The sequence below is a fragment of the Anolis sagrei genome, chromosome 3, assembly GCF_037176765.1.
Source record: "Anolis sagrei isolate rAnoSag1 chromosome 3, rAnoSag1.mat, whole genome shotgun sequence".
NCBI classification, from domain to species: Eukaryota; Metazoa; Chordata; class Lepidosauria; order Squamata; family Dactyloidae; genus Anolis; species Anolis sagrei.
Window position 1 is genome coordinate 142,616,502 of NC_090023.1, and position 9,658 is coordinate 142,626,159.

The following is a 9,658-nucleotide window of genomic DNA, read 5'->3' on the forward strand; positions in this document are numbered from 1 at the left end:
TGATGGCTAAGGGACAAGGGACAACCTATAAGTAATTGACTAGAAAATGGGAAAACAAGCAGAACCCAGCCAAGAACATCTAGCCCAAGGAATAAGAGGCTCAGCAACAAGTTAGTCAGTTAATTAACTGAAGAATGCTATCTTGATACAGCTAAGGCAGTCCAATGCAGGACATAAACCCAGTTACCTACCTACTATCTTAACTGATACTAGCAGAAATAAATTCAAAACAAAAATAAAAAATAGATTAAATTGTCTCATGGGACACACTGGAAAGAAAAAAAAAACACTTCCAAATAAGGCAGGGAAGAACTGAGGAACTGGAATAGACCTAGGCCTCTTCTACACTGGCATATAATACAGATTATCATATCAGATAATACACATTATCTGCTTTGAACTGAATTATATGAGTCTACACTGCCATATAATACCGTTCAATGCAGATAATCTGTATTTTATATGGCAGTGTAGCAGGGACCCTAGTTTCTTGTTACAGGATACTGACAAAACAAGTGACAAGCATAGTTATTTGCGACATAGTAATATATGTGACCATCTGAAACAAAGATTTTTTTAAACTTCCTCAATTATATACAGTAACATTGATCAAAGATTGAGAATCCGTTGCCCAAAATGCTTGGAATCATATAATGCAAGTCAGTTTAGACTCATATAATGCAGTTTAACTGCACTGAACTGCATCATGTGACTATACTGACCATAAAATGCAGTTTCACACTGTATTATATGGCAGTGAAAATGGGTCCTGCATTTACACATATGTATATAATGAGCACCTTAAAAATAAGACCCTAGTGAAAACATGAAAATCATTTATGTTTTGTATGAACCAGGGGCACATAGCCTAAAAGTAATTTTAAAAATATTTTGAATCATTTTTTGCATAACATTGAATTTGGGAACATGTCTCCAATGTAGGCAACTGAAGCACATCAAAAAGTTACTCATTCTGAATTAGTCATCACGGCAGGAAATTACTAACATTCCCATAAGAGTTTCCATTCTCAAGGTTATCAAGAACAAGGCAATCAGACTATTTTCTTGTTGATATTTCCTAATTTGCATGAAATATCTCTGCCTACAACTACTGTTTTTTTTCTTCTGTGAAAAATGTATACACACAGGAAAAAAGAGTAGACTGAACAAAATCAAGTTTTAAGAGGTGTGTTCAAAATTATTTTCACAAAAAGCCAGTATATATAGGCCCCTTCTACACTGCCCTATAATACAGTTCAAATCATATAATCTGGATTTTATATAGCAGTGTTGAAGGGGCTTTAGTTTGGAGAAATGAACACATATGTCCCTTCTGCACTGCCATATAATCCGGATTATCAAAGCATATAATCCACATTATCTACTTGGAACTGGATTATATGGGTCTACATTGCCATATAATCTAATCCAAAGCACATAATCTAGTTTTTATATAGCAGTGTAGAAGGGGCCTGAGATGAACATGATAGATATGCTAGATATGTTTAAATATTTGAAAGGATGTCACATTGAGGAGAGGGCAAGCTTATTTTCTGCTACTCTAGAGATCCTGCATAGCAAGGAGGTGGGCTGGATGGCCCTTGTGGTCTCTTCCAACTCTATAACTATCAACATGCCCATGTCCAAGGTGAAATATTGTTTCCTTTTTTTGTGCATTTGAACAAGACATTGATTATGAGGAGTCCAGAAACTCTTGCCTGACCTTACCTTTTGCGTGATTTGAGCTCCCTTCAGTTCTGGGTAAGGTAAAAGGCTTTTTCACCTGGAAAGGGTGCCATATGTGCCCATATTGATGAGCATTAGTTATCGTAGAGTTGGAAGAGACCACAAGGGCCATCCAGTCCAACTCCCTGTCGTGCAGGACCACAAAATACTGTTAAAGCCTCCCTAACACCATTCAGAAAACTTTATGAATACCAGGAACTGTAGGCTATATTTCAGAGAAAGGAACTAGAAAAACCATGACTGAGTATTCCTTGCATAACTATTAAATTAATCATGTCACCTCTTGTCAACAAGCATCCTGAAAGTCCACACAATCATATCATATTGTATTTTTAAAATTATCCAGTTGATTTTCCACTTCTAGAACGACTTAAGAAAGGAATGAGTAACACCCCATACACACACACACACAATCATTCACAGACCAGCTTATTAAAGCACTTTATGAAAAATTATTTTGAGGAGGGGAGTGCATTAAACTTGGTGGGATTTACTTCTGAGTAAACATGCATAGGGCTGAACTATCCAAGAAAAATGTGGCAGGCTGACAACACTTTAAAATACAACACAGATGGCAGACATAATAATATTTATGGCAAAGCAGCTAAGCCATATTGTACTGCATAAATCTTGTCACAAACGAAGAAGAAATTATAACAAGCAGAAAAGATCAATTTAATCCAACAAAAGTCAGTAGCCTGCCCTCACCTCTAAACAAAGTATTAGCCAGCAGAGGTCTGGCAAGAGTCTTCAGTCCATACATATTTATGTAGAAATCCTCCTGTGAAAGTCTTTGTTTCTAAACTGAGCAGAGAGGACAAGCAAAGAACACCCCATCTCTTCTCCACTAAGCAATTCTTACATGAAGGCCCCTTCTGTATAAAATCCACACTGAACTGGATTATATCCCTGTGAGAACTAAGGGCCCTCCCACACAGCCCTTATCCCAGAATATCAAGGCAGAAAATCCCACATTATCTGAGTGTGGACTCAGATAACCCAGTTCAAAGCAGATATTGTGGGATTTTCTGCATTGATATTCTGGGATATAGGGCTGTGTGGGAGGCCCTAAGGCCTCTTCCACACAGCTGAATAAAATCTCACATTATCAACTTTGAACTGGGGTAGTGTGGACTCAGGGCCCTTCCACACTGCCCTATAACCCAGAATATCATGGCAGAAAATCCCACAATATTTGCTTTGAAGTGGGTTATCTGAGTCCATACTGCAATATATTTCAGTTCAAAGCAGATGTGTGGTTTTATTCAGCTGTGTGGAAAAGACCCATGTTCACACTATATAACTCAGGGCCCTTCAATACAGCCTGATATTTTTCAGAATATCAAGGCAGAAAATCCCACAGTGCGGACTCAGATAACCCACTTCAAAGCAGATATTGTGGGATTTTCTTCCTTGATATTCTGGGATATGGGGCTGTGTGGAAGGGCCCTGAGTCCACACTATCATATATCCCAGTTCAAAGTTCATAATGTGAGATTTTATTATAGAGCCCTAGGGCCCCTTCCACACAGCTGAATAAATCCTCTATTTTCTGCTTTGAACTGGGGGTCCTTCCACACAGCCAGAAAAAAAAGGTATATCAAAGTGGAAAATCCCACATTACCTGCTTTGAACTGTAATACATGGCAGTGTGGACTCAGGCCCCTTTCACACAGCCCTATATCCCAGGATATCAAGGCAGGAAATCCCACATTATCAGAGTGTGGACTCAGATAACCCAGCTCAAAGCAGATGTTGTGGGATTTCCTGCCTTGATATTATGAGATACAGTGCTGTGTGGAAAGGGGCCCAGATAACCACATTCAAAGCAGATATTGTGGTATTTTCTGCCTTAATATTCTGGGATACAGGGCTGTGTGGAAAGAACCTGAGTTATATGGACCCCCTTGTGTGGAAGGGGCCCCAGATAACCCAGGTCCTTTCCACACAGCCCTATATCCCAGAATGCCAAGGCAGAAGATCCCACAATATCTGCTTGGAAGTGGGTTATCCGAGTCCACACTCAGATAATGTGGGATTTTATACAGCTGTGTGGATGGGGTCCCTGTTCAAAGCAGATATTGTGGATTATCTGCTTTGCCATTCTTTGAACCCAGTTCAAAGCAGATGTTGTGGGATTTCCTGCCTTGATATTCTGGAATACAGGGCTGTGTGGAAGGGGTTCCCAGATAACCCAGGGCCCTTCCCACACAGCCCTATATCCCAGAATACCAAGGCAGAAGATCCCACAACATCTGCCTTACCATTCTGGGTTATAGGGCTGTGTGGAAGGGCGCTTAGTCTGCAGGGTGGCGGTGTGTTTTTTAAGGACGCTTGTCTCCTTCGTGGCCTGGGTTATTTCCTCCCTTTCTCCATCACAGCTCCATCCCAAACCCTTGCACGCCACTCCTTCCATGCAAATTGCCATGTGCAGCTGGAATTCCTGCCTGTGGGGGAGAGGAAAACACACAAGTACCCAAGACACGAACGGGATGTGGGGAGACCCCGTTTCCGACTTCAAAAGAGGTGTTAATGAGGGAAACTGCCAAGAGAAATTTGGGGGGCGAGGGTCTGCTTTGCCCGCCTCCTCCCTGCGCTCCGAGGGGGAGGCCTCCCTCCTCCTTTGAGCCAGGCCCAGGGCGGAAGGGGCTCAAGGAAAGCCCTCCCTCCCTCCAGAAGTGTGCTGGGAATCGCATCTCCGCTGCAGCACCAGCTCCTTGGTAGAGAATGAATCAAACATGGCTTCCCCGCCATTCCCTCCCACAGCGGCATCCCCCCCTCCCTCCCTCCCGTTCAAACAGCAACAGCTTCCTCCTCCTCCTCCTGCGCGCGAGGGAGCCCCCCCCCCCCTTGGGGTCCCTCCAAGGCCTCCCAGCCCGACAAGGCTCCCTGAGGAGAAAAGCGGGCAGCAATGGAAACGAGCGGGAGAAAGAGAGGGGGGTGCGGGAGGGCGCGCCCAGCACCACCGACAGGGAGGCCGGCTCCTTCCCTCTTTCCCTCCCGCACCCTCTGCCCCCCCTTCCCACGGAGCCCCAGAGGCGGGAAAGAGGCCCCCGCACTCACCTGCGGCGCCCCGAGGGCCCTCGCATCCCCCGGCCCTGATGGCAAACCCTCCGCGCTGCCGAACGCTCCGCTCGCTCGCCGCCTTTTGGTCTCCGCCTCCTCCTTCGGCCAAAACCAGCGCGAAAAATCCTGCCTCCTGATTGGCTGCCGCCGCCTTGGCGCCCAACCCCTGAGAGCGGCTCATTCAAACCAGCCGCCCAGCGAGCCAGGCCGGAGGGAGCGCGAGCGGGCACGCGGACCCTGCCTTGCGCGCGGGCGGATGGACGGGAGGCAGCCAATCAAGGGTGTGAATGTGTGTGCCGCCGAATGCCCCCCCCCCTCCACACACACACAAACACACACAGACCGCCGGGGCGCCAAAATGGCCCTGGCTGGCCACCTCTTTGGGAGCACATCCCATCCTATTGAAGTTACCGTAAAACAAAAAGAAAAGTTAATAAAAACAAGCAAGCAAGCAGCTACTAAAAAAGGAAACCGATAAGGATTGGTCCAGCCTTTATATTGCACAGCTAGCTATCTGGCAACAAATCCTATTCAATTCCACACAGCTGTATAAAATCCTACAACTGCTTTGAGCTGGATTGTATGGCAGTGTGGACTCAGGCCCCTTCCATACAGCTGAATAAAATCCCAAATTATCTGCTTTAAACTGGAATATATGGCAGTGTGGACTCGGGGCCCTTCCATACAGTCTGAGTGTGGACTTAGATAATAATAATAACCAGGTGACCAGGGGAGCATTTGCACAGCTTAGGCTCGTGCGCCAGCTGCGCTCGTACCTCGGGAAGTCTGACTTGGCCACAGTAGTCCACGCTCTGGTTACATCCCGCCTAGACTACTGCAACGCTCTCTACGTGGGGTTGCTCTTGAAGACGGCCCGGAAGCTTCAACTGGTCCAGCGTGCGGCAGCCATGTTACTAACAGGAGCGGGACGCAGGGAGCATACAACGCCCTTGTTGTACCAGCTCCACTGGCTGCCGATTTGCTACCGGGCTCAATTCAAGGTGCTGGCATTGGCCTATAAAGCTCTAAATGGTTCCGGCCCAAGATACCTTTCTGACCGCATCTCGGCCTATGAGCCCACGAGGACTTTGAGATCGTCTGGGGAGGCCCTGCTCTCGATCCCGCCTGCCTCACAGGCACGCCTGGCGGGGACAAGAGACAGGGCCTTCTCGGTGGTGGCTCCTTGGCTGTGGAACACCCTTCCCGTGGACATCAGACAGGCTCCTTCCTTGATAGGAAACTAAAGACTTGGCTGTTCGAGAAGGCGTTGCACTTCTTATTGAACAAGAAGTGCAATAATTGGTAATGACGACAGGAATGGAACAACGGAAAATGATACTGGATTGTGGTTTAATGATGAGACGACACGAATGGCTTTTTGTATTTTGTATTATTGATATTGTTGATGTTTTTTGATGACGATGTTTTTGGTTATTGCTAGACTGATTTTAGATTGTGTCTTGTAATTTGTACCCTGTCCTTTCGATGTTGTACACCGCTGTGAATCGCCCCCGGGCTGAGAACAGCGGTATATAAGCACAGTAAATAAATAAATAAATAAATAAATAAATAATGATGGAGTCCACCGTATGCCACGAGGGTAAAGATAAAGATCCACCCAGAGGAAAAGTGTTCTTGCCATACATCAAGGGAACCACTGACCGCATAGGGAAGCTGATAAAGAAAACACAACATACAAACTATCTACAGATCCACTAAGAAGATCCAACAACTGCTACATTCAGCAAAGGACAAGAGGGATCCTCTCACCTCTGCAGGAGTCTACCGTATACAATGCAGCTGTGGACAAGTCTACATAGGGACCGGACCACCAACGCAGCATTGTCCAAACACGAATCAAGGAACATGAAAGGCACTGCAGACTACTTCAACCAGAGAAGTCAGCCATAGCAGAGCACCTGATGAACCAGCCTGGACACAGCATATTATTTGAGAACACAGAAATGCTGGACCACCCCAACAACCACCATGTCAGACTACACAGAGAAGCCATTGAAATCCACAAGCATGTGGACAATTTCAACAGAAAGGAGGAAACCATGAAAATGAACAAAATCTGGCTACCAATATTAAAAAACTCTAAAATTACAACAGCAAAACAGCAGAGAGGAAACAACCAGGCACATCTTAACATTTCTCAACAAAAGATTTCCCCAGGCTCAGCCAGGCCTTCAAATGCTAACGAAGGTAGTCAGTTGAAACATTCACACCTAGCTCCAGCAGAGAAGAGCTCTTTGCCCCACCCCAGTCATTCCACAGATATATAAACCCATTTTCCTAATTCCAACAGACCTCATTACCTCTGAGGATGCTTGCCATAGATGCAGGCGAAACGTCAGGAGAAAATGCCTCGAGAACATGGCCATATAGCCCGAAAAAACCCACAAGAACCTAATAATAATAATAATAATAATTATTATTATTATTATTATTATTATTATTATTATCAGTAAGCCAGAATTTTGGAGCACAATACTCCTGACCTCACAATCGTGTTAAAAAACTAAGTATGGATTGTCGATGTTGCAATCCCAGGTGACAGCAGGATTTAAGAGAAACAACTGGAAAAGCTCACACAATATGAGGATTTAAAAATCGAACTGCAAAGACACTGGCACAATTCTGGCAGCCCAAGAACAAGCCTTTAGAACAAATGCCATTAAAGCCAGAATGGAAAACCTGACGACAGATCCCAAGTGTAGACTCTGTAAGGAAGCAGACGAAACAATGGATCACATCCTCCGCTGCTGCAAGAAGATCGCGCAGACAGACTACTGGCAGAGGCATGACACCCTTGCTCAAATGATTCATTGGAACTGGTGCCACAAATATACACCTGAAACAAAGTACTGGTGGGATCACAAGCCTGAAAAGGTTTCAGAGAATGAACACGCAAAATTTGCATGGACAATAAACCAATGGCCCCTCCCCTGGACTTCGAAGAGTCTCATTGGCCAGACCATCCAGGATGATGTGGCCTATGGACATATTGTAGCATTCAACACCGAAGGCACTTATGTGCCATTTCCTGGTCTCTTAAATGGTATTTCAACTCTCATCATCAAGTAAATATCCCAGGATTATAGACAATGGAACTGGCTCTTTGGAACTAGATGGAAGATGTTATTTCAAGACTCAGGACAATAGCCTGGGCTGAAGCTTGAGAGCTTAAGCCATCGCTTTGGCCCCCTTATCAATACAGGCGTGGAAAGGGCCATTCATAATCTCATCACTATACTCATCAATTAATTGTTTCCCTTCTGGCCCTTCTCCCTCCCTGCTCATTGGCTGAGCGGCCGAAGTGGGCCTTGCATCCTGATTGGACAAGGCATGGCCTCCCCAGCCGCTCCTCTTGGCCAGCTGATACTCCAACCAATCCGCAAAGAGCCGGCCCAGGAGGCAGCCACAGGAGATTTGAATTTGACACTATAAATCTATTTCTCTGCTCAGCGAATATGTCGGCTCCTCGGGCAGATAACTGCAGTCATCATCCTTTCCAGCTGGAATGAAATAAAACCTCAGTGGTTTTGCTTAAACTTGGTGAGACTTTATTTGGGAAAATTGAGGGAAAAGTCTTTCTTGGTGCTTGCTGTCTCACCAGGTGTTCCAAATCCTTTTTTTTTTGGTCTGGCCGGTCACTGCCTAGGCAGGGCCTCCCAAATTCATGTTCAGCATCAATTGTAGCATTTAGAGGCCACAAATATGTTCACTTTCCTGTTCACAGCAACTAGTCCCACTACTAGTTTTTTAAAAATAATATGTCTTAGCCCCTTCCACACAGCTAAATAAAATCCCACGTTATCTGCTTTGAACTGGATTGTATGGCAGTGTGGACTCAGATAACCCAGGGAGGATCCAGACAGCCTTTTATCCCAGAAGGATTCACGTTTTTGGGAGGCTGTCCACACCCACCCCAGAAAGCGCACACTTTCTGAGGTGGGTGTCCAGATGTTCTCTTGGGACTAGCCTGGAGACCCTGCCCCCTCCCCCAAGCCCCCAAACTCCTTAGAAAAGTAAAATAAACTTATCTGGCCTCCAGTGCACTCTCATAGCAGTTCTCCTGGGGCATAAAAATGACACACCAGGAGAGTGGGGTGTGTGATTTTCCTCTCTCCCCCCACTCTCCTCGCGAGTCATTTCTACACACTGGGAGAGCTGCTACGAGAGTGCACTGGAGGCCAAGTAAGTTTATTTTACTTTTCTAAAGTTTTGGGGGCTTGGGGGGAGCGGGAGTGAGTTGTCCCACAGTTTACTGGGCTTATGTATTAAATCCACTATCAAATCAATTCTCTACAAACCAGAATTCATTTGGGACTATCCAGAAAGCTGTCTGGACAGCCCTTCCTTTATTGCGGGAATTAATGCAATAAAATTACTGTCTGGACGGGCCCCAGTTCAAAGCAGATATTGTGGGATTTTCTGCCTTGATATTCCGGAATATAGGGCTGTGTGGAAGGGCCCTCAATGATATTCTTTCTAACAGTAATATGTGGGGCAGAGCAGTGTTTCTCAGTCTGAAGTGAAACACAGGCCATCCATCATTATTATTATTTTTTGCTCACACTGCTGCAATTGCTGTAATAAAATAATAATAATAATAATAATAATAATAATACTTTATTTATACCCCACCACCATCTCCCCAAGGGGACTCGGGGCGGCTTACATGAGGCCAAGCCCAACAACACATCAGTAAACAACAAAGCAGCAAGCAAATAAAAGAGTACAATTAATATAACTCACATATAAGCAATAACACACAAAATTTACAACCCTATCAATGGGCCAAATGTAATAGATTAAAAAATTTAAAATAAACACGGGG

The 9,658-nt window shown here is 45.0% G+C and overlaps 1 protein-coding gene across 1 annotated transcript in view; it reads right to left on the reverse strand.

Moving 5' to 3' along the window:
- NSD2 (nuclear receptor binding SET domain protein 2) overlaps positions 1-4,924 on the reverse strand; it is a 67,258-nt gene extending 62,334 nt beyond the window's left edge. The window contains exon 1 of the mRNA XM_067466932.1: positions 4,810-4,924. The gene's annotated coding sequence lies outside the window, so the exon portion shown is untranslated. The remainder of the gene's footprint in view (positions 1-4,809) is intronic.
- Positions 4,925-9,658: the final 4,734 nt, after the last annotated feature.